This window comes from Entelurus aequoreus, linkage group LG12 (assembly GCF_033978785.1).
Source record: "Entelurus aequoreus isolate RoL-2023_Sb linkage group LG12, RoL_Eaeq_v1.1, whole genome shotgun sequence".
NCBI lineage: Eukaryota > Metazoa > Chordata > Actinopteri > Syngnathiformes > Syngnathidae > Entelurus > Entelurus aequoreus.
This window is the reverse complement of record NC_084742.1, coordinates 65,770,861-65,795,506: the sequence shown is the minus strand read 5'-3', so window position 1 is coordinate 65,795,506 and position 24,646 is coordinate 65,770,861. Positions and strand designations below refer to the sequence as shown.

Here is a 24,646-nt window from a genome sequence, read left to right as displayed (position 1 = left end):
ATTTGCAGCTAGAATAGTCATTTACCACATTAGCAATGTATAGAGTGTATTTCTTTAAAGTTAAGACTAGTTTAAAGTTATCTTCATTGAAAAGTACAGTGCTTTTCCTTCAAAAATAAGGACATTTCAATGTGACCCCAAACTTTTGAACGGTAGTGTATATTTTTTTTAAATAAATAAATTTAAAATAATAAATACATTTTTTAAAAATGAGAATCGATTCTGAATCGCACAACGTGAGAATCGCGATTCGAATCCGAATCGATTTTTTCCCACACCCCTACTGTTCACCTGTGGGATGTTCCAAATAAGTGTTTGACGAGCATTCCTCAACTTTATCCGTCTTTTTTGCCACTTGTGCCAGCTTTTTTTGACACACGTTGCAGGCATCAAATTCCAAATGAGCTCTTGTCCCCGACATCACGACTCGTCTTTTGACATTTCAGGTAAAAATGCCCTGGTGGTGTTTTCGCAGTGTGGCGCCACTCCTGTGGCGGGATTAATTAGGAGTGAGGATTAATGGTTTTGCTTAATGAGATGCATGATTTGACTGCTCCAATATCAGCTCTTGAAAGAGAGGATTAAAAGCAGCCGTGAGTTCAGGCCAACAACCTCCTGAGATAAGAAATGAATAGGAGGGCTAAGGCTATTTCCTGGCGCCTGCTCCTCTGGGGCCACGCTTTTCTGCGGTCCTCTCATCCTGTTACTAATGCCTGATCCCGTGTAACCCTTATCTCTGCGCTCACGACACGGCCTGATAGTATGTGTGTGTGTGTGTGTGTGTGTGTGTGTGTGTGTGTGTGTGTGTGTGTGTGTGTGTGTGTGTGTGTGTGTGGGCAATTAAAATGGCTTACATCCAGATAAGTGGGGGAGTGTGGTCACATGGAAAGCCACAGGCCACCAGTATCAAGTACATTTGCGATACCGCTGATTTTCTTTTCCATCCGATACCAAGTCTAATTCAGGCTGGTATCGGGCGATACCGATCCGATACTTTGTGCAAATATAACTAATGTGCCTGCAAAAATCTCTAAAGTTGTGTATTTTCAAATAATAACATATTTAACATATCTATCTAAAAACAAACAACAACAGTAAAAATGTAAGAAAAAAGCAAAGAATCGAAATTTAATAAGAATGTTTTTCAAATAATAATATACTTAGTCAGCTATAACACAACGTTTTGGTCTTTAGTAATATGCAATATCTGATTTTAGCATTTTTTTTAAATATACACTACCGTTCAAAAGTTTGGGGTCAAATTGAAATGTCCTTATTTGAAGGAAAAGCACTGTACTTTTCAATGAAGACAACTTTAAACTAGTCTTAACTTTAAAGAAATACACTCTATACATTGCTAATGTTGTAAATGACTATTCTAGCTGCAAATGTCTGGTTTTTGGTGCAATATCTACGTAGGTGTATAGAGGCCCATTTCCAGCAACTATCACTCCAGTGTTCTAATGGTACAATGTGTTTGCTCATTGGCTCAGAAGGCTAATTGATGATTAGAAAACCCTTGTGCAGTCATGTTCACACATCTGAAAACAGTTTAGCTCGTTTCAGAAGCTACAAAACTGACCTTCTTTTGAGCAGATTGAGTTTTTGGAGCATCACATTTGTGGGGTCAATTAAACGCTCAAAATGGCCAGAAAAAGAGAACTTTCATCCGAAACTCGACAGTCTATTCTTGTTCTTAGAAATGAAGGCTATTCCACAAAATTGTTTGGGTGACCCCAAACTTTTGAACGGTAGTGTATATATATTAAAAATGGTCACCGCAAAGTTCATTTTTCAGTATGTGGCCCTGGTACGAAAAAGTTTAGACACCCCTGATGTAAAATATTAAAAGCTCTCGGAATTAAAAAAAAAAAGTCAATTAATTAAAATATAAACAACCTTTAGTTAGTTATTAAAATAATAATTAAAACAAATATTTATGAATTAATCATTTGAAAAATTACAACGAACATGCCTGCTCAAATTTTAAGTCGTCTATTTTCAAGTAGTGACAAACATATCTATCTAGAAAAAACATCAACAGTAAAAATGTAAGAAAATAGAGCAAATAATGGTAATGTAGTCAGAAAAAGCTGAAGTTTTTCCAAATAATAATTAACAATAATATACCTAGTCAGCTATACACAAAGTTTGGTCTTTAAATATATGCAATATCTGTTTTTAGCATTTAAAAAAAATATATATATCAAAAATGGTCAAAAATAGTTCATTTTTCAGTATGTGGCCCTGGTAGGAAAAAATTTAGACACCCCTGATGTAAAATATTAGAAGCTCTCGGAATACAAAAAAATTCAATGAATTAAAATAATACAAATAATAATACAACAAATGTATCTGCTCAAATTTTAAAAGTCATGTATTTTCAAATAATAACATAGTTAACATATGTATCTAAAAAAACAACAACAGTAAAAATTTAAGAAAATAGAGCAAAGAATGAACTGAAGTTTTTCAAATATAATTAATAATAATATACTTAGTCAGCTATAACACAAAGTGTGGTCTTTAAATATATGCAATGTCTGTTTTTAGCATTTAAAAAAAAAAAAAAAAGCTCTCGGAATAAAAAAAAATTAAATGAATTAAAATACAAACAAAGTTTAGTTAGTTATTAAAATAATGAATAAAAAAATGTTTATGAATTAATCATTTGAAAAATTACAACAAACGTGCCTGCTCAAATTTTAAAAGTCGTGTATTTTCAAATAATAACATAGTTATAATTAATAATAATATACTTAAGTCAGCTATAACACAAAGTTTGGTATTTAAATAAATGCAATATCTGTTTTTAGCATTTAAAAAAAAAAAATATATATATATATATATATATATATATATATATATATATATATATATATATATATATATATATATATATATATATATATATATATATATATATATATATATATTAAAAATGGTCACCGCAAATTTCAGTAGGAAAAAGTTTAGACACCCCTGATGTAAAATATTAGAAGCTCTCGGAATAAAAAAAAATTAAATGAATTAAAATACAAACAAAGTTTAGTCAGTTATTAAAATAATAAAAAATAATAATTTATGAATTAATAATTAGAAAAATTACAACAAACGTGCCTGCTCAAATTTTAAAAGTCGTGTATTTTCAAATAATAACATAGTTAACATATCTATCTAAAAAAAAAACATCAACAGTAAAAATGTAAGAACATAGAGCAAAGAAGGGGAATGTAGTCAGAAAAAGCTGAAGTTTTTCAAATAATAATTAATAATAATATACTTAGTCAGCTATAACACAAAGTTTGGTCTTTAAATATATGCAATATCTATTTTTAGCCATAAATAAAAAATATTAAAAATGGCCGCCACAGTTTACTTAGTTATTAATTTTTTTTTATTAATAATGATTTATGAATAATAATTTGAAAAATTACAACAAACATGCCTGCAAACATTTTTAAAGTTAAGTATTTTCAAATAATAACATGTCTATCTATAAAAAACAACAACAGGAAAAATGTAAGAAAATAGAGCAAAGAATTGAAAAAAAAAAACAGAAAAAGCTGAAGTAATTAATAATAATAATATACTTAGTCAGCTATAACATAAAGTTTGGTCTTTAAATATATGCAATATCTGTTTTTAGCATTTTAAATATATATATATATATATATATATATATATATATATATATATATATATATATATATATATATATATATATTAAAAATGTCCGCCGCACAGTTAATTTTTCAGTATGTGGCCCTGGCAGGAAAAAGTTTAGACAACCCTGATGTGAAAAATTAGAAGCTCTCGGAATAAAAAAAATTAAAATACAAACAAAGTTTAGTTAGTTATTTAACAAAAAAATGAATTATTTAATTTGAAAAATTACAACAACCATAATAAACATTGTTAAATGTGTAATTAACATGAATATTTTCATACAGGAGCTGGACGAAGTGGCTGGGGAGAGGGAAGTCTGGGCTTCCCTGCTTAGGCTGCTGCCCCCGCGACCCCAAGCGGAACAAGATGAATGGATGGATGTTCATACAGGAAAACATTTTACGCAGGTACACAATCATATTATTATTGTCTTATTCTAGTCTTAAATGGGAAAAAACAATAGTAAAAAATGGGAATTGTTGTAACTATTAATAATAATATTTAGTCACTTACAATACACAGCTGACACAATATCTGTTTTTAGCATTTGTTTTTAAATAATAAATATAAATTTGACATTTTAGTAAGCAGCCCTTGGTGGAAAATGTTTAGACACCCCTGAACTAAAATATTAGAAGCTCTGTTTGTTGTTATTCCTAACATTGGTGGGACGGGTTTGGTTTTGGAATTGGATTGCATTGTTGTGGTATTGTTTTGTTGATTGATTAATAAAAAAATAAAAATAAAAAATAAAAAAAAAGCTCTCAAAATAAAAATAAAATATAATTAAATTAAAATCTAAGTTTTTTTAGTTAATTAAAAATAAAAATAATACTAACCTATTGATTAATATAAAAAATTACAACAACCATAATAAACATTATTAAATGTGTAACTGAACATTAATATTTTCATTAGGGATGTCCGATAATGGCTTTTTGCCGATATCCGATATTCCGATATTGTCCAACTCTTTAATTACCGATACCGATATCAACCGATACCGATATCAACCGATATATGCAGTCGTGGAATTAACACATTATTATGCCTAATTTGGACAACCAGGTATGGTGAAGATAAGGTGCTTTTTAAAAAAATTTGTAAAATAAGATAAATAAATTAAAAACATTTTCTTGAATAAAAAAGAAAGTACAACAATATAAAAACAGTTACATAGAAACTAGTAATGAATGAAAATTAGTAAAATTAACTGTTAAAGGTTAGTACTATTAGTGGACCAGCAGCACGCACAATCATGTGTGCTTACGGACTGTATCCCTTGCAGACTGTATTGATATATATTGATATATAATGTAGGAAGCAGAATCTTAATAACAGAAAGAAACAACCCTTTTGTGTGAATGAGTGTAAATGGGGGAGGGAGGTTTTTTGGGTTGGTGCACTAATTGTAAGTGTATCTTGTGTTTTTTATGTTGATTTAATTAAAAAAAAAAAAAAAACGATACAGATAATAAAAAAAACGATACAGATAATTTCCGATATTACATTTTAACGCATATATCTAATTTTCAGACAGGCAAACTCGATTGTGCAGTTACACATTTTTATTAATATTTTTAGTCTTCTTACATGGGGAAAAAAAAAACAGTAAAAATGTAAGAAAAAGAGCAAAAAATGTTTTACCCAATAATAATAATATACTTAGTCACTTAAATCGGCAAATGATTCCCGGGCGCAGCCACCGCTGTTGCTCACTGCTCCCTTGAGGGGATGGGTCAAATGCAGAGGATAATTTCACCTCACCTAGTGTGTGTGACAGTACAAAGCTGACTGTTTTTAACATTTATTTCAAATAAAAAATGTCAATAGCGCCCCGCATACTTTGATTTTTTTAGTAAGCGGTCCATGGTGGAAAAAGTTTGGACGGTATCGTTATTTCCGTATCCATCCGTGCATGCACTAGCATCAAGTCCTTAGGTTAGAGACCCCCTCCGCCCCCTCCTTTTGGCCTGCGGGGGTGCTGACCATGTGACCACACGTGCAGCTCCATGTGTGTGTGTGTGTTGACACGCTGCATGAATATTTCAGCAGACATCGTCAACATGGAGCTGCCACTCGGAGGATATCGAAAATATCAACATTCTCTTTTCTAATGAGCGAGAGATGCTTTGTGGGATTGCTCACATCTGCGCATCAAAGCAGGCTTCTAGCTGTGCACACACACACGCACACACACGCACACACACACACACACACACACACACGCACACAGGTGCAACACGTTCTAATCAGGGCTTTCACTCGCTGCAGACTTTTCCTGTTTGAAAAGATATTGCTCACTCTGAGTGAAATATTATTTTATTGTCTTAACCTCCTTCATCAACTGTTGACTAGCAGTCATTGCTGGAATACTCCAATCTGCCAATCAAATTTCATGTACCGTATCTCCCCCGACTATTATGCGCAGCGGTATATAAGCCACGCCCACCAAAGTGTGGAAGAAAATAATATTTTTCTATATATAAGTCGCAGATATATACGTTGTGAAATTAGGTATTTACTCATAAATATTCTGTAAATGTTTATTTACATACCTTGATTGTTTCCAAACGGTGTCTGTAACAAGGCGGTAAAACGGCTGATCAAACAAAACAGAAGTCAAGCTAGCTCTCCAATCAGCTCAACAGACTCAATAACTCCACGTTGACGTTTTGGCGAATTTACAAAACTGAAACAATACAAAAAGAATGTCATTGTAAGTTAATAATTACTAACACAGACACTTACTAACAACGCTAGCTTGATTACATTACAATAGCACGTACAAATATGCATGAAAACACTCCCACAGACATCACACACGGAACGCTTTAGTAAGTAAAAATTGTTTTAGTTATATTGTAAAACTTACAAACCTTGCTTGGCGTGAGGATTTAAAAATCGCTATGGACGATTAGAAGACTGAACGGCACTTGTACTTGTACTAGCTTCATTACATTACAATAGCACGTACAAATATGCATGAAAACACTCCTACAGACATCGCACACGGGACGCTTTCGTAAGTAAGAATTGTTTTAGTTATATTGTAAAACTTACAAACGTTGCCTGGCGTGAGGATTTAAAAATTGCTATGGACGATTAGAAGACCAAACGGCACTTGTACTTCCGGTTCAGAGCTTTAAGCCTGAGTTATTTACACAGAAGTAATTTATAAATGTTTATTTACATACCTTAATTGTTTCCAAACCATGTCTGTAACACGGCAGTAAAACGGCTGATCAAACAAAACAGAAGTCTTGGTCATGGACCCGCAAGCTGCGCAAGCTAGCTCTCCAATCAACGAAACAGACTCAATAACTCAACGGTGACGTTTTGGTGAATTTACAAAACTGAAACAACACAAAAAGAATGTCATTGTAAGTAATAATACTAACACAGACACTCGTAAATTAGCTAATGCTAACGGCGCTAGCTTCATTACATTACAATAGCACGTACAAATATGCATGAAAACACTCCCACAGACATCACACACGGGACGCTTTCGTAAGTAAGAACTGTTTTAGTTATATTGTAAAACTTACAAACGTTGCCTGGCGTGAGGATTTAAAAATTGCTATGGACGATTAGAAGACCAAACGGCACTTGTACTTCCGGTTCAGAGCTTTAAACCTGAGTTATTTACACAGAAGTATTTTGTAAATGTTTATTTACATACCTTAATTGTTTCCAAACCGTGTCTGTAACACAGCAGTAAAATGGTTGATCAAACAAAACAGAAGTCATGGCCATGGACCCGCTAGCTGCGCAAGCTAGCTCTCCAATCAGCTAAACAGACTCAATAACTCAACGGTGAAGTTTTGGTGAAATTACTGAGGAATTTGTGAAACTGAAACAATACAAAAAGAATGCAAATGTAAGTTAATAATACTAACACAGACACCTGTGAACTTGTTGGCATATTAGCTAATGCTAACAACGCTAATTTGATTACATTACGATAGCACTTACAAATATGCATGAAAACACTCCTACAGACATCACACACGGGACACTTTAGTAAGTATGAATTGTTTTAGTTATATTGTAAAACTTACAAACGTTGCTTGAAGCGACAAATGAAGAATCCATACGAGTAGAAACGCTATGGAGTAGTGATGTACGATACCACTGTTTTCTTTCCAATTTGATATCAAGTTAAAGGCTGGTGTTGGCGATACCGGTCTGATACTTTATGCAAACATAGCTAAAAGGTCTGCTAAAATTGAAAAAGTTGTAAGTTAATAATACTAACAAACACTTGTAAACCTGTTAGCATAGTAGCTAATGCTAACAACGCTAGTTTGATTACATTACGATAGCACGTACAAATATGCATGAAAACACTCCTACAGACATCACACATGGGACGCTTTGGTGAGTAAGAATAGTTTTAGTTATATTGTAAAACGTGCATTAGTAAGTAAGAATAGTTTTAGTTATATTGTAAAATGTACATTAGTAAGTAAGAATAGTTTTAGTTATATTGTAAAACTTACATTAGTCAGTAAGAATAGTTTTAGTTATATTGTAAAACTTACATTAGTACGTAAGAATAGTTTTAGTTGTATTGTAAAACTTACATTAGTAAGTAAGAATAGTTTTAGTTATATTGTAAAACTTACATTAGTCAGTAAGAATAGTTTTAGTTATATTGTAAAACTTACATTAGTCAGTAAGAATAGTTTTAGTTATATTGTAAAACTTACATTAGTAAGTAAGAATAGTTTTAGTTATATTGTATAACTTACATTAGTAAGTAAGAATAGTTTTAGTTATATTGTAAAACTTACAGTAAGAATAGTTTTAGTTATATTGTAAAACTTACATTAGTAAGTAAGAATAGTTTTAGTTATATTGTAAAACTTACATTAGTCAGTAAGAATAGTTTTAGTTATATTGTAAAACTTACATTAGTAAGTAAGAATAGTTTTAGTTATATTGTATAACTTACATTAGTAAGTAAGAATAGTTTTAGTTATATTGTAAAACTTACATTAGTAAGTAAGAATAGTTTTAGTTATATTGTAAAACTTACAAACGTTGCTTGAAGCGACAAATGAAGAATCCATACGAGTAGAAACGCTATGGAGTAGTGATGTACGATACCACTGTTTTCTTTCCAATTTGATAGCAAGTTAAAGGCTGGTGTCGGCGATACCGATCTGATACTTTATGCAAACATAGCTAAAAGGTCTGTAAAATAAAAAAAAGTTGTGTATTTTCAAATAATAACATTACTATGTAAAAATACAATAGTACAAATGTACAAACCCCGTTTCCATATGAGTTGGGAAATTGTGTTAGATGTAAATATAAACAGAATACAAAATTTGCAAATCATTTTCAAGCCATATTCAGTTGAATATGCTACAAAGACAACATATTTGATGTTCTAACTGACAAACTTTTTTTTTTGCAAATAATCATTAACTTTAGAATTTGATGGCAGCAACACGTGACAAAGAAGTTGGGAAAGGTGGCAATAAATACTGATAAAGTTGAGGAATGCTCATCAAACACTTATTTGGAACATCCCACAGGTGAACAGGCAAATTGGGAACAGGTGGGTGCCATGATTGGGTATAAAAGTAGATTCCATGAAATGCTCAGTCATTCACAAACAAGGATGGGGCGAGGGTCACCACTTTGTCAACAAATGCCTGAGCAAATTGTTGAACAGTTTAAGAAAAACCTTTCTCAAGCAGCTATTGCAAGGAATTTAGGGATTTCACCATCTACGCTCCGTAATATCATCAAAGGGTTCAGAGAATCTGGAGAAATCACCGCACGTAAGCAGCTAAGCCCGTGACCTTCCATCCCTCAGGCTGTACTGCATCAACAAGCCACATCGGTGTGTAAAGGATATCACCACATGGGCTCAGGAACACTTCAGAAACCCACTGTCAGTAACTACAGTTGGTCGCTACATCTGTAAGTGCAAGTTAAAACTCTCCTATGCAAGGCGAAAACCGTTTATCAACAACACCCGGAAACGCTGTCGGCTTCGCTGGGCCTGAGCTCATCTAAGATGGACTGATACAAAGTGGGAAAGTGTTCTGTGGTCTGACGAGTCCACATTTCAAATTGTTTTTGGAAACTGTGGGCGTCGTGTCCTCTGGACCAAAGAGGAAAAGAACCATCCGGATTGTTCTAGGAGCAATTTCCCAACTCATATGGAAACGGGGTTAGTAAGAAAACAGAGCAAAGCATTAGAATGTAATGGGAAAAGCTCAACATTTTGAACTAATAATTGATAATAATATACTTAGTCACCTATAACACAAAGTTTGGTCTTTAAATTGATACAATATCTGTTTTTAGCATTTTTTAAAGATGAACATAGTTTTAATATATCTATCTAAAAAAAACATCAATAGTAAAAATGTAAGAAAATGCAGCAAAGAATCGCAATGTAGTCAGAAAAAGCTGAAGTTTTTCAAATAATAATAATAACATACTTAGTCACCTATAACACATAGTTTGGTCTTTAAATTTATACAATATCTGTTTTTAGCATTTTTTAAAGATGAAAAAAAATATCAAAATGCCCCTCATACTTGACACCCCTGATCTAAAATATTAGAAGCTTTCAAAATAGAAAATAAAATATACTTTAAATATAAACATAGTTAGTTAATTAAAAACATAGTTAATTAAAAATTAAATAATACTAACCTGTTAATCTAAAAAATGACAACCAACATAACCACTGTTAAATGTGTAACTGAACATTAATATTTTCGTACAGGCAGAATATTTGACACACTAGATTATGCAGTTACACAATCATTATTGTTTTATTCTTCTTACATGGGGAAAAACAACAGTAAAAATGTAAAATAAATTTGGTATGTAATGGGAAAAAGCTGACATTTTTCAACTAATAATAATAATATAGTATAACACAAAGCTGACACAATATCTGTCTTTAACATTTTTTCAAATAAAAAAATGGCAATAGGGCCCCGCATACTTTGACTTTACAGTATGCAGCCCTTGGTGGACAAAAGTTTCAAAAGTATCGATATTTTGATTTGAGAATCGATATTAGAGCATTAAGATCTGGTATCGATATTTTAGTATCGATCCGCACAACACTACTATGGCCGAACGGTACTTGTACTTCCAGTTCAAAGTTCAGTCTAAACGGAAGGACACTCCAGCACCCGCAGTGAGCGAATAGTCCAAAAGATGGCGCCACAGCACAAACAATAACACACCTTTTCAGTGTCTTTACTTGTTTTTCTTTTAACTATTTGCAGTGTGGCCGTCAGCGACGGAAAAAAAAAACCTAAATTAGCCGCACCGTTTTATAAGCCACAGGGTACGAAGCGTAGGGAAAAAGTAGCTGCTTATAACCCGGGAATTTATGGTACGTAGCCCTTAATCACAAGTGTGTCAAAAGGCTTCACACCCATCCGGGTAAGGAGAAAATCAAAGAGAATCCTTTCGCTACCTAAGTATACGTCCACAACACTCGTAGCGTGGGCTCATTTTAAGGAGCGCCACAAGTTTCATGTTCCGTCGTTCAATCCAATAATGTGACAAACATTGCAAATCCAAACTTGGTGTAAATATCTGGACAAATATGAGATTATTATATAAGTAAAGAAGGCGAGGCAGCAGCTCACCCATTCTCATACTTTCTGTAACATCCAGGAAGAAATGTCTTGACAAATGTCTCAACTATAATCTACGTGAAGGAGCCCAGTATTGACAATATTTCAGAAACCTTACAACGTATTCAATCCATAAAGTGTTATAAAAGTTTATAAAATGAAGTAGATGAGTTATTGCGATGTAGGGAAATGTCATATTTTCACCAATGTTCCCAGAAGATGTTCCATATTTTTAAAATTGCAAATGTCGACGCTCCTCTTAGACCAGGGCCGTCAAACTGGTTTTCAATGAGGGACCATGTTGCAGTTTTGGCTGCCCTCAGAGGGCCGCTTGTAACAGGAATAAAGGAAACATACACGTATCAGGATGATATTGTCACACCATTACCTATGCATGGGATTAATACATGTATATTTTACCTGCACTGTAAGAAAAAAAAAATCTATGGATTTTGCGGTCAAAAAAATTCACCATAAAATTGACAGTAAAATGGTCTCACTCTACTTTACTGTCACACTCTGGTGATTGAGCTGCCAGTTTTTTGTTTCTTTGTTTGTTTTTTTGCATAAATATGATTGCTGTTTTCACAGTGTATTACTGTAAATGTAAAAATGGTACCACTGTTTTTTTTCTTACGGTAGGATTCTGAAGACTGAACCGGTTAAAAAAATATATACATATTGTCATGTTTACAGTGTACAATTTGATGGATAACTTGCTTTGAAATCATGAGGCTAAGTAGATATTTACGTATGTTTTTACCCCCAAAATTGTTTCGAGTGTATGACAATAGGACATCTGTTGCGTTATTAGATGGATCAAGTTAAACGATATATAATTGCATGCAGTACATGTCGTTTATTTCCCCGTCAAAATAAAAAATGAAAGAAAGATGAAGTACTTCATTGATGCATATTATTTCCAGGCTTTCACGGGCCTTTCAAAATGATGTGGCCTTGAGTTGTCCTAGACACACGTAATGAAGGTATAAACACAGGACGTAGAAAATAAATAAATAAATAAAATATATATATATATGTGTGTGTATGTATGTATGTATGCATTAGGGTTGTACGGTATACCGGTATTAGTATAGTACCGCGATACTAATGCATCATATTCACTACGATACCGCCTCTAAAAAGTAACGGTCCCCATTTGAACAGAAGTGTAGATAGAACACATTAAAACAGAAAATAAGCAGATCTTAACAGTAAATGAACAAGTAGATTAATAATCAATTTTCTACAGTTTGTCCCTCATAATGTAGACATAATAATAGGTAGATAAATGACACACTAAATTGTAATAATAAACATATGTTTCATGTACTCTAAAATTTTTTGTTCAAATAAAGCCAGTAATGAAAGTTTGTTGTCCCCTTTATTTAGAAAAGTACCGAAAAATACCAATATATATATATATATATATATGCATTAGGGTTGTAAGGTATACCGGTATTAATTAATCATATTCACTACGATACCGCCTCTAAAAAGTAAAGGTCCCCATTTGAACAGAAGTGTAGATAGAACGTGTTAAAACAGAAAATAAGCAGATATTAACAGTAAATGAACAAGTAGATGAATAATCAATAATAATACATTTTTACAGTTTGTCCTTTATAATGTGTACAAAATAATAGGTGTATAAATGAAACAATATGTTACTGCATACGTCAGCAGACTAATTAGGAGTCTTTGTTTGTTTACTTACTACTAAAAGACAAGTTGTCTAGTATGTTCAACATTTTATTTAAGGACTAAATTACAATAATAAACATATGTTTCATGTACACTAACATTTTTTGTTCAGATAAAGCAAGAAATGACATTTTTTGTGGTCCCCTTTATGTAGAAAAGTACCGAAAAATACCAAAATACATTTTGGTACCGATACCAGTACTAAAATATTGGTATCGGGACAACACTAATGTGTATATATATATATATATATATATATATATATATATATATATATATATATATATATATATATATATATATATATATGTATATGTATATATATATATATATATATATATATATGTATATGTATATATATATATATGTATATATTAGGGCTGCAACTAACGATTAATTTGATAATCGATTAATCTGTCGATTATTACTTCGATTAATACTCGGATGAAAGAGACAAACTACATTTCTATCCTTTCCAGTATTTTATTGAAAAAACCAGCATACTGGCACCATGTTGTGGACATTGGGGGTGCAGCATACACCAATAATAACACAGAAATGTAACTCATCAGAACTGAATCAGATATTGTACACGTTTCTGTTGTGAATAATAAAGGATTCATTTTAGGCTGCCTCTGAATAATAGCATGAAATATTCCAGCACCTTCATAACGTTTAGTTATAATAAAGCGTCACTCAAATCTAAATATATTTATATAGCTTTATCGGGCCCGGCTACATTGATCCATTATGAAACCAACCTGAGATATTTCTGTCCGTTACGTTTATTTCGAAATTGGTAGCCGTGCGTTTTCTCTCTCAAAACGGAGTCAAATGTGCCGGAGACACATTATCAGCCCCGCGTTGCAACAAAGGCATAACTTTAACTTAAAAAGTTACGTACTGTGAGTTCCTCCCTTCATCCATGGCTCCAACATGTTTCTTCTTCAGGTGCTCCTGAAGCAATGTTGTACTTCCGTGCCATTTTGCAGGAAACGGTCTTCTTTGAAGTCTTTAAAGTGAAGTGTTCCCACACTTTTGACGACTTAGGTCGTACACTTTTCTCCATTGAAGCAATAAGCTCAAGATGTTTCTCCGCTAAACTATCGGTAGTGTTTTCCTGCGCCATTTTTCAAATTGTTCCAGCAAAGGAGACGCCGTCGTCACGTGAGCTGCACATGACCACATCATTGGCTAGCTTACGCCACCTCATGAGACGTAGCCTCACCGCCGCCCTGGCGCTGTTTTGTACTGTTTTTGTACTTATTTTGATTATTGTTTCTCAGCTGTTTGTAAATGTTGCAGTTTATAAATAAAGGTTTATAAAACAAAAAAAACAACAACAAAAAAATAACCAAAAAAAAAAAAAAAAGCCTCCGCGCATGCGCATAGCATAGTTCCAACGAATCGATGACTAAATTAATTGCCAACTATTTTGGTAATCGATTTTAATCGATTTAATCGATTAGTTGTTGCAGCCCTAATACAAACACAGGACGTAAAAAATATATAAAATATATATATATGTGTGTGTATGTATGTATGCATTAGGGTTGTACGGTATACCGGTATATATTAGTATAGTACCGCGATACTAATGAATCATATTCACTATGATACCACCTCTAAAAAGTACCGGTCCCCATTTGAACAGAAGTGTAGATAGAACATGTTAAAACAGAAAATAAGCAGATCTTAACAGTAAATGAACAAGTAGATTAATAATCCATTTTCTACAGTTTGTCCCTCATAATGTAGACATAATAATAGGTAGATAAATGACACACTAAATTGTAATGATAAACATATGTTTCATGTACCCTAAGATTTTTTGTTCAAATAAAGCCAGTAATGAAAGTTTGTTGTCCCCTTTATTTAGAAAAGTACCGAAAAATACCAAAATACATTTTGGTATGTGTATGTATATATATATATATATATTAGGGCTGCAACTAACGATTAATTTGATAATCGATTAATCTGTCGATTATTACTTCGATTAATCGATTAATAATCAGATAAAAGAGACAAACTACATTTCTATCCTTTCCAGTATTTTATTGGAAAAAAAACAGCATACTGGCACCATACTTATTTTGATTATTGTTTCTCAGCTGTTTGTACATGTTGCAGTTTATAAATAAAGGTTTATTTTATTAAAAAAAATAAAAATAATAATAATAAAAAATTTAAAAAGCCTCTGCGCATGCGCATAGCATAGATCCAACGAATCGATGACTAAATTAATCGGCAACTATTTTTATAATCGATTTTAATCGATTTAATCGATTAGTTGTTGCAGCCCTAATATATATATATATATATATATATATATGCATTAGGGTTGTACGGTATACCGGTATTAATGAATCATATTCACTACGATACCGCCTCTAAAAAGTACCGGTCTCCATTTGAACAGAAGTGTAGATAGAACGTGTTAAAACAGAAAATAAGCAGATATTAACAGTAAATTAACAAGTAGATGAATAATCAATAATAATACATTTTTACAATTTGTCCTTTATAATGTGTACAAAATAATAGGTGTATAAATGACACAATATGTTACTGCATACGTCAGCAGACTAATTAGGAGTCTTTGTTTGTTTACTTACTACTAAAAGACAAGTTGTCCAGTATCGTTTGTCTAAGTCTAAGTCTAATATTCACTATTTTATTTAAGGACTAAATTACAATAATAAACATATGTTTCATGTACCCAAAGATTTTTTGTTCAGATAAAGCCAGTAATGTAATTTTTTGTGGTCCCCTTTATTTAGAAAAGTACAGAAAAATACCAAAATACATTTTGGTATCGGGACAACACTAATATATATACCGGTGTGTATATATATATATATATATATATATATATATATATATATATATATATATATATTAGTGCTCGATACCGTGGTAGAGCGTAATATGTATGTGTGGGAAAAATCACAAGACTATTTCATCTCTACAGGCCTGTTTCATGAGGGGTTTCCTCAATCATCAGGAGATTTTCACAGAAGTGTAGATAGGACGTTTTAAAACAGAAAATAAGCAGATATTAACAGTAAATGAACAAGTAGATTAATAATATTTTTTTTACAGTTTGTCCCTCATAATGTGTACAAAATAATAGGTGTATAAATGACACAATATGTTACTGCAGACTAATTAGGAGTCTTTGTTTGTTTACTTACTACTAAAAGACAAGTTGTATATATATATATATATATATATATATATATATATATATATATATATATATATATATATATATATATATATATATATATATATATATATATATATATATATATATATATATATATATAATATATGTATATATATGTATGTGTATGCTATAGGGTTGTACGGTATACTGGTATTAATGAATCATATTCACTACGATACCGCCTCTAAAAAGTAACGGTCCCCATTTTTACAGAAGTGTAGATAGAACGTTTTAAAACAGAAAATAAGCAGATATTAACAGTAAATGAACAAGTAGATTAATAATCTTTTTTTTTACAGTTTGTCCTTTTATAATGTGTACAAAATAATATGTGTATAAATGACACAATATGTTACTGCATACGTCAGCAGACTAATTGGGAGTCTTTGTTTGTTTACTTAATACTAAAAGACAAGTTGTCTAGTATGTTCACTATTTTATTTAAGGACTAAATGACAATAATAAATATATGTTTCATGTACTCTAAGATTTTTTGCTCAAATAAAGCCAGTAATGACAATTTTTTTGTGGTCCCCTTTATGTAGAAAAGTACCGAAAAATACCAAAATACATTTTGGTACCAACATATTGGTATCGGGACAACACTAATGTATATACTGGTGTGTATATATATATATATAAATATATTAATTTTTTATTATTTTTAGTTTTTTATATTTTTTTTTAATACAAAAAATAAAAAACTGATACAAAAATGTAATTACTATATTTTAAAAAAAAAGAGGTAAAAAATATTGGTTCTGGTTGGTGTGGCACAGTTTGTGATGTGTGTGCCAAAATGAGGTGGAGAGTCCATATCCTGTTTACCTGCTCTCAGCAAAACCTTTAGAGTCGGTTGAGGTCAAAAAACAGCTTGACCGCCAACCGTCTTCCTCAATCTTTTTATTTCATGCCTCATCATTTCTACGCCTTCTACCCCGGCTTCTTCTTTATTTGGAAGACAGTTGTACTCCGAATGAAGCGTTTGATTTACATCAAACGGAATGTGGAAGATGGGGGGGTACTGTAATGTACTGTACTGTACTGTACATCAAACACATGCACAGCCATCATAACCACAGATTTAACTCTTCACCAAAAAAATAAAAATAGAGCTGGTCGTGTTTTTTTGGCCTTGAAAAAGTGTATTTTTATGTCAAAACAATATTTATTTTCTTGAATGTGTTTATCTGGCAAATAACAGTTTGTGTATTTATAAATATGAATTGTTTAATACTAACATCTAGTTTTGATGATAACTGTCCTGTCAGGTTGTTGTATCGCTATTTGTTCTCACATTTCTGACTCATTTGCAAGTATTATACGCTAGACTTTACATGCAGTCGCAGTCCCAAGACATTAGATGGCAGTAGTGTGTGGTGTTTTGTTAACCGTAGGGCCGTTGTCGGGCTGCCGAAACATAAGTGTTTCTCAGCTGTGGTCCGTACGGGACCGAATTGTAATACACTTTTCCACCACTTGTGGCAGTAATGACAATATCAAACAAACAAAAGAAGTCCGGAGCTAAAGTCGTAGAGAAGTTTCTTTAGCGCAGAAATGATGACTAAAGTGATAAAGTTGTATTTGCACTTTGTGTCGCGCTGTTTTTAATTGTTACGTTCGTCTTGTTTGCGGTTTTCATTTGCAAGTGTGGAGGTGTTGAAATGCTAATGCTAATCGGTAGCATGTAAATTAGCATCCAGCTAGCGCGTTTTGTAAAGTGGAGCCTGACAGTAGCTCTGAGCGCCGCCTTGTCGCGTGGTTGGCATGGGACATTGTAACATTAGCTACAGGCTGTGTTGGCTCCGAGCGCTGGTTTCCCGGCCAAGTGTTTGAGCCGAGTCTGCAGCCAGACGTGACGCGACGACGGTATGGAAATATGACACAATTTTACGTGAATGGATACCCGCTAAAAGTAGCGAATTCTTTCGGTCCCACCCTGTTTTTTATTTGTGTATTGTTGTAGCGTAAAAGTGCCTCGTCAGCACTTTGTCAAAATGATGTTTGTGTTTTAGATTGATGTGTTGCAGCCACAAAGAGGAGAAAGAGACTTTGAACGTGTCGCCACTAGAGTTCTTACATCCGTCTCCCCGGAAATGGTAGGATAAAAATAATGTTTTGTTAAATATGAAGAAATGTTGACTGCAATAATTAGACTGATGTCGTCATTACATCATCATAACAATACTCGTTATAATACTCATACTCATAATACTCATACTAATCCATCCATCCATTTTACTCATTATAATATGTGTACTCATTGTAATACTCGTAATAATAATAATAATAATAATACTCATAATACTCATTGTAATACTCATAATATACTGATAATATTTATTGTTGTACTCATTATAATACTCATACTCATTTTAATACACACTATAATACGTATACTCATTGTAATATTACCATTACTACTACGAATAATACTCATAATATACTCATAATACTCATTGTAATACTCATTATAATATACTCATAATATTTATTGTTGTACTCATAATACTCATACTCATAATACTCATAATATTTATTGTTATACTAATAATACTAATACTCATAATAATACTAATAGTCATAATATTACTCGTACTCATAGTAATGCTCATAATACTAGTGTTCATACTCATAATAATACTAATATGTGTAATAATACTCATACTCATAATAATATTCATAAGAATATCCATACTAAAATCATAATACTCATACTCATAATACTCATAATATTTATTGTTATACTACTTAATACTCATACTCATAAAACTCTTAATAATACTAATAGTCATAATATTACTCATATTAATACTCATGATGCTAGTGCTCATACTCATAATAATACTAATATGTGTAATAATACTCATACTCATAATAATATTCATAAGAATATCCATACTAAAAATCATTATAATTATAATACTCACATAATACTAGTACTCATACTCATAATAATTATAATACTTGTAGTAATACTCATAACATTCACACTAATACTCATATTAATACTAGAACTCATACTCGCAATATTGCTCATACTCATAATATTGATGAAAATGTTCATACTAATACTCACAATAATACTGATAATCATAATGATGCTAATACTCATGATATTACACATACTCATTATAATACTCATACTAGTTATACTACTCATATTAATACTCACAACTAATACTCATACACATAATACTAATACTCATAATAATATTCATACTAATACCACTTAGTATACTTATACTAATACTCATTATAATGCTCATAATAATACTCATAATAGCACTAATACTAATGATATTACTCATGATATTCCTATAAGTATCCATACTAATATTCATAATAATTATAATACTCACATCAATACTAGTACTCATAATACTTGTAATAACACTCATACTCATAATAACATTCACTCTAATACTCATATTAATAATAGTACTCATACTCATAATAATACTCATAATATACTCATACTAATACCAATGAAAATATCCATACTTATACAATAATACTGATGATCGTAATACTAATACTCATAATATTACGCATACTCATTATAATACTCATACTAATTATAATAGTCATATTAATACTTGTAACTAATACTCATAATTATACTTATACACATAATAATACTAATACTCATTATAATATGTGTACTCATTGTAATACTCATAATAATAATACTCATAATATACTCGTAACACTCATTATAATATACTCATATTTATTGTTATACTCATTATAATACTCATAATATTACTAATAGTCATAATATTACTCATACTCATATTAATACTCATAATACTAGTGCTCATACTCATAATACTAATACGTGTAATACTACTCATACTCATAATAATATTCATAAGAATATTCATACTAATACTCATAGTATGTATAATGCTCACATTAATACTAGTACTCATACTCATAATAATACTAATACTTGTAATAATACTCATACTCATAATACTCATAATAACATGCACTGTAATACTCATATTAATACTAGTACTCATACTCATAATAATACTCAGAATATACTCATAATACCGATGAAAATATTCATACTAATACTCACAATAATACTTCTAATAATAATGGTGCTAATACTCATATTACGCATACTCATTATAATACTCATACTAATTATAATACTTATATTAATAATCATAACTATTACTCATACACATAATAATACCAATACTCACAATATTATTCATGCTAATATTAATTACAATACTTATACTAATACTGATTATAATGCTCATACTAATACTCATAACAGTACTAATACTCATGATATTACTCATAATAATATTCATAAGAATATTCATACTAATACTCATAATAATTATAATACTCACATTATTACTAGTGCTCATACTCATAATAATACTAATGCTTGTAATAATACTCATACTCATAATAACATGTAAAGCGACTTTGGGTACTTAGAAAAGCGCTATATAAATCCCAGGTATTATTATTATTATTATTATTATAATAACATTCACACTGATACTCATATTAATACTAGTACTCATACTCATAATATACTCATAATACGCATACTAATACTGATTAAAATATTCATACTAATACTCACAATAATACTGATAATCATAATAATACTAATACTCATAATATTACACATACTCATACTAATTATAATAGTCATATTAATACTAATAACTAATACTCATAATTATACTCATACGCATAATACTAATATTCATAATAATATTCATACTAATACTAATTACAATACTTAAACTATTACTCATTACAATACTCATACTAATACTCATAATACATGTACTCATTGTAATACTCATAATAATATTAATAATCATAATATACTCGTAATACTCTCAGTCCTGAAAAACTGCAGGGAGTTCCTGTCATATAGATGATCTTTGAATAATGTTTTTGCTGTAGGTCCTGATAAAGAGCAAAGTGCTCTTCTCGCATAGACAATCTGTGATTTGTATATTTGCATTAGGCCCTTTAACAATCCAGTGCTCTCTTGTCATATAGATGATCTAACCTTTTGTTTGTCACACTACATCCTGATGATAAACTGCAGGGAGTTTTGATCATATAGATGATCTTTGACTGCTGTTTTCGCGGTAGGTTCTTTAGAAACGGCAAAGTATTATTTTTGTGTAGATGATCTTTGACTGGTGTATCTGCGGTGGGTCCTTTAAAATCAGGAGAGTGTACTTGCTGGACAGATGATCTTTGATTTGTGTTTTTTGGCGAGTACAAAGATCATGAACAAGATAAGAATAAGCGTGAACAAGTAGAGTTTTGTTGGCCACCCCCCAGCATTTTGTTGGGGGAAAAAAACAGTAAAATGTAAGAAAAAAGAGAAACATATCGATATATAATGAGAAAAAATTGCTCATAATAAACTTAGTCCGTTTTGTCATTCAATATACATAATATGTTTTTAGCATTTTCTTTTAAATAAAAAAAAACGTATCAAAAAGGCCCCGCAATTTGTGGCCCTCAGGGGGAAAAGTTTAGACACCCCTGATCGAAAATATTAGAAGCTCTCAAATTAAAATCAATAAAATAAAATAAGATACAAATATTAACAGAGTTAGTTCATTACAAAAAATAAAACATTTAATAAAAAAAATTAACAACCATAATAAACATTGTTAAATGTGAAGCTGAACATTAATATTTATGTGCAGGCATAATTTTGGACACACTAAATTATGCAGTTACACAATCATATTCATATTTTTAGTCTTCTTACATGGGGAAAAAAAACAAAACGTAAAAATGTTGGAAAAAAGAGCAAAAAACATGGGAATGTAATGAGAACAAGCTGACATTTTCTAACTAATAATTATTAATAATAATAATAATACTAATAATAATCACCTATATCCACCAAGTACCGCCTCAGAAAACACCTGGCTCTCTGAGTACCAACATGATGACAACATCAGAGTACAGCAGCATAGTAGACCTAAGTATTCATTAAGTACCACCATGAGGACCAACATCAAAGTACAGCAGCATAGTAGACCTAAGTATTCATTAAGTACCACCATAATGACAACATTAAATACAGTAGTGTAGTAGACCTAAGTATTCATTAAGTACCACCATAATTAGGGATGCCCGATAATATCGGCCTGCCGATATTATCGGCCGATATATGCGTTAAAATGTAATATCGGAAATTATCGGTATGGTTTTTTTCATTATCGGTATCGGTTTTGTTTTTTTTTTGTTGTTTTTTTTGGTTTTGTTTTTTATTAAATGAACATAAAAAACACAAGATACACTTACAATTAGTGCACCAACCCAAAAAACCTCCCTCCCCCATTTACACTCATTCACACAAAAGGGTTGTTTCTTTCTGTTATTAATATTCTGGTTCCTACATTATATATCAATATATATCAATACAGTCTGCAAGGGATACAGTCCGTAAGCACACATGATTGTGCGTGCTGCTGGTCCACTAATAGTACTAACCTTTAACAGTTAATTTTACTCATTTTCATTCATTACTAGTTTCTATGTAACTGTTTTTATATTGTTGTACTTTCTTTTTTATTCAAGAAAATGTTTTTAATTTATTTATCTTATTTTACTAATTTTTTTAAAAAGTACCTTATCTTCACCATACCTGGTTGTCGAAATTAGGCATAATAACGTGTTAATTCCACGACTGCATATATCGGTTGATATCGGTATCGGTTGATATCGGTATCGGTAATTAAAGAGTTGGACAATATCGGATATCGGCAAAAAGCCATTATCGGACATCCCTAACCATAATGACAACATTAAAGTACAGCAGCATAGTAGGCCTAAGTATTCATTAAGTACCACCATAATGACAACATTAAATACAGCAACATAGTAGGCCTAAGTATTCATTAAGTACCACCATAATGACAACAGTAAATACAGCAACATAGTAGGCCTAAGTATTCATTAAGTACCACCATAATGACAACATTAAATACAGCAACATAGTAGGCCTAGGTATTCATTAAGTACCACCATGATGACAACATTAAATACAGCAGCATAGTAGGCCTAAGTATTCATTAAGTACCACCATGAGGACCAACATCAAAGTACAGCAGCATAGTAGGCCTAAGTATTCATTGAAAACGAGGTGGAGATTTTACTTAACTGGCCGTTGTAACATTACACACAGTTTGAACAGTAACACTGTGTTTGAATTTAGGAAAATGGAACACTTGGTGTAGCCTGCGCACCACAATCCCTGACTTGTAACACAGAGCTGATGAAAAAATGAGTGTGTATGTGTGTGTGTGTGTGTATATTAACATATATATGTAGATGTATGTATGTGTATATATGTATGTATGTATACACACTCTGAAGCGCCGAGTGTCTAGAAAAGCGCTATAAAAATCTAATCCATTATTATTATTATATATATGTACATATGTATGTATGTGTGTATATATATATGTATGTGTGTATATATGGTTGTTTATATGTATGTATATATATATATATATATATATATATATATATATATATATATATATATATATATATATATATATATATATATATATATATATATATATGTGTATATATATATATATATGTGTATATATCTATGTATGTATATATATACACTACCGTTCAAAAGTTTGGGGTCACATTGAAATGTCCTTATTTTTGAAGGAAAAGCACTGTACTTTTCAATGAAGATAACTTTAAACTAGTCTTAACTTTAAAGAAATACACTCTATACATTGCTAATGTGGTCAATGACTATTCTAGCTGCAAATGTCTGCTTTTTGGTGCAATATCTACATAGGTGTATAGTGGCCCATTTCCAGCAACTATCACTCCAGTGTTCTAATGGTACAATGTGTTTGCTCATTGACTCAGAAGGCTAATTGATGATTAGAAAACCCTTGTGCAATCATGTTCACACATCTGAAAACACTTTAGCTCGTTACAGAAGCTACAAAACTGACCTTCCTTTGAGCAGATTGAGTTTCTGGAGCATCACATTTGTGGGGTCAACTAAACGCTCAAAATGGCCAGAAAAAGAGAACTTTCATCTGAAACTCGACAGTCTATTCTTGTTCTCAGAAATGAAGGCTATTCCACAAAATTGTTGGGGTGACCCCAAACTTTTGAACGGTAGGTATATGCATGTATGTGTATATATGTATGTATGTATGTGTATATTTACATATATATGTATATGTATGTATGTGTATTTATGCATATGTATGTGTGTATATATGTATAGATGTATATGTATGTATGTTTATATGTATGTGTGTATATATGCATGTATGTATATATGTATATGTATGTGTGTCTATATGTATGTATGTATATATGTATATGTATGTGTGTATATATGTATAGATGT

At 31.3% G+C, this 24,646-nt stretch overlaps 1 protein-coding gene and 1 long non-coding RNA gene across 2 annotated transcripts in view; one reads left to right on the top strand and one right to left on the bottom strand.

Moving 5' to 3' along the window:
- LOC133662459 (uncharacterized) overlaps positions 1-8,132 on the top strand; it is a 30,466-nt gene extending 22,334 nt beyond the window's left edge. Inside the window, exon 4 of the long non-coding RNA XR_009828105.1 lies at positions 3,954-8,132. This is a non-coding gene — a long non-coding RNA (uncharacterized LOC133662459). The remainder of the gene's footprint in view (positions 1-3,953) is intronic.
- LOC133662458 (chemokine-like protein TAFA-2) overlaps positions 1-24,646 on the bottom strand; it is a 179,482-nt gene that overhangs the window by 153,047 nt on the left and 1,789 nt on the right. The gene's annotated exons all lie outside the window — the stretch shown is intronic.